We start from the raw sequence: 2,861 nt of genomic DNA on the forward strand, positions 1-2,861 counted from the left end.
GAATGCTACATTTCAGAAATTCTGGGTATAAGGCTGTGACAGATGTGACTACCAGCAAGGTTGTTAATTTATTCAAGCATTATGGGATTGGTGAAGAAGGGCCTGTACCTGACATGCAGAGTGACTATGCAGTTTCGGTACCTGACACAATTACTACTCTGACACATAACCAAGAATTGTCACTGCAAGAAGCTAAAGATGCAGTCTTCCAAACTGGTGATCATGATGGAATCATAGCTTACCAAGTGGTATTGCAGATTGCTTCTTTTTATTTAAAGTGCTGTTCATGATTTACTGTATTAACTTTGTGTACTTGGAATGAACTCTTGGTAATTGTGAAGAAGAGCTCCCCAAAAAACCTGTCGGCCGACTGTCGGCCGACAGTTGGCCGACAGACGGCCGACAGGTTTTGCCCGAAATATAGGCTACCTGTCGGCCGACAGTGGACCTACAGTCGGCCGACAGTCGGCCGACTGTTGGTAATGTGTCGGTAACCTGTCGGTAGCTTGTCGGTAGTTTGTCCGTGAAACGTTAACACAAACCTTAATGTTTTCTCTCGGTTTTCGCTTGATACAACATCCAACATGTGTAATACGTTGAAAATTGACTTTCAAGATTTGGTGGCTCCTAAAGGAGCCGTTTTGTGAGTGGTGAAATATACAAGATACTTCACTTGTACTTCACTACGCCCTCCCTTATTCAATCTCTTAGTGATTATGATTTGTATGTGTTTTTTTATGTCCGATGAAAAATTATGAATAAAAATGGTTTGTGGGCCCAAGAATAACACAACTTTTTTAAACTGAAAGTAAGGTAAGGAAGGATCATCCTTTCATGTCTATATCTTGCCATAACCAATTTTGCCATAAACAATACTGTAGTGTCTAAAAATGAAGAAGTATGCCACAAAAGGCAGCCACGAAGGCGAACAACAACAGTACACACAGTACACGTTTCTTTAATAATCTTCCCGCGCTCACACTCTCCCGGATGTATACTTTTACATAAACAACCGCTGTCCTAGTATACTACATTCCCTCTCTTTCTTCGCTCAGATGGTTAACCTTGAAAGACAGAAACATAACAAACTTCCACTTTGTTTAGATACCGTAAAAGTTCAATTCGATTCCAAATGTTCAAGACAAAAATCACGCTAAACATAAACATAGCCTTGGCCGTTCAGCTTATAAAACAACGTTTCAATGTCACTCATGTAATAACAACGAACAGTAATATGAAAATGCCAATGTCACTAGTTTTAGTACAGAACGTAGTCACTCAGAGCCTTTGGACGGCTCGTAATTCTGCCGGATCTTCTCACATGCGGCTCAGCTGTAGGTACAGTAGAAGGTACATCTTCTGGTGGTGATTCAGCCATTGGTACTTGATCCTCTGCCACAGGTGGCGTCTCAAATGACTTAGGTTCAGTCCGTGGTTTAGCGTCTTGTTGTGGCGTTTCCTGTTCTTCTGGATCTGGCATATTAAAGGACTTAATATGCTGAAGGCTGCGTTTGTACTGGACACCTTGAGGCGATCGCAACACCACCTGGTCCCCATAACGAGATATCACCTGATATGGTTCCTTCTCATAGCAAGGTGACAGCTTATTTTCTTTCTTCTTCTCAAGCAGAACACTGTCTCCTTCTTTCACATTTCGATCTCTGGCATGGAACTTCTTGTCCACATAGTCCTTGTTAAACTGCTTTCTCTGATTGTCCTGATCACGAACGGCTTGGTCGCTCACTTCTAGCTCCTCCTCTTCAACGTTGACTAGCTCAGGCATTTTAGTTGTTAGCTTTCTCCTAAACAATAACTCGGCGGGACTCTTTCCTGTGATTGAATGTGGCGTGGACCTGTACGCCAAAAGAAACCTGTTTAACTCCTCTCTCCAATTCTGTCCTTCTGCATGGGCTGCTCTCATGGACTTAAGAAGCGACCTGTTTTGCCTCTCTACCTCGCCATTAGCTCTTGGCCATAGAGGTGTTGTGTAACGGTGTTCAATCCCCATTTCATTCAGGTAATCTTCTACTTCTTTGGATACAAGATTCGAGCCATTGTCGGTATGCAGACCTTTAGGCAACCCATGTCTTGCAAATTGGGCATCCAAGCAATGAATGATGGTTTTGCTGGAAGTTGTTCGGATAACATCAACTTCTATCCACCGGCTGTAATAATCAACGAGAACTAACAAGTGTTCTCCAGAAGGTAACGGACCCATTAGATCCACAGCTACTTCTTCCCATGGTTTGTTGGGTAACGGTGTTGACTTCAATGGTGGGGGTGGAACGTTCTTTGTAACCATCTGGCACCCGTAACACTCTGCACATCTTTTCTCGGCATCACGATCCATAGCAGGCCACCAGACTTTTGTTCTAAGTCTCTCCTTTGTCTTTGTGACTCCTTGGTGCCCCTCGTGTGCCAAACTAACGACTCTCTTGCGAAGTGCTTGGGGTATAACAATTCTTGTCCCCCGGAGAATTACATGGCCAATAAAAGTCAACTCATTGTGCACTGGCAAATACTGCTTGGGGGCATTGTCCCATTTCCCTTCGATGAGACAATTTCTGAGTGCTTGCAACTCAGAGTCTTGTGCTGAGACTTGTTCAATCTCTTTGATTCTCAATGCAGCGGGGACAGCATGTAGAGCTATCGCGCGTACATATCCATCATCTTCCGCGGAATTGTCTGATGCCGGTATCTTCGTCAGTCGGGAAAGGGCATCTGCGATGTTTTTTCTTGAAGGCACATAGCAAACTTGATAGTTGTACGGTTGTAAACGCAGTACCCAGCGCTCTATTCTGGCTGAAGGTTTAGACTTCCTGGAATAGATGACTTTAAGTGCTTCATGGTCTGTCACCAGA

Source organism: Pocillopora damicornis, chromosome 14, assembly GCF_964200805.1.
Source record: "Pocillopora damicornis chromosome 14, jaPocDami1.2, whole genome shotgun sequence".
In the NCBI taxonomy this organism is placed as follows: domain Eukaryota; kingdom Metazoa; phylum Cnidaria; class Anthozoa; order Scleractinia; family Pocilloporidae; genus Pocillopora; species Pocillopora damicornis.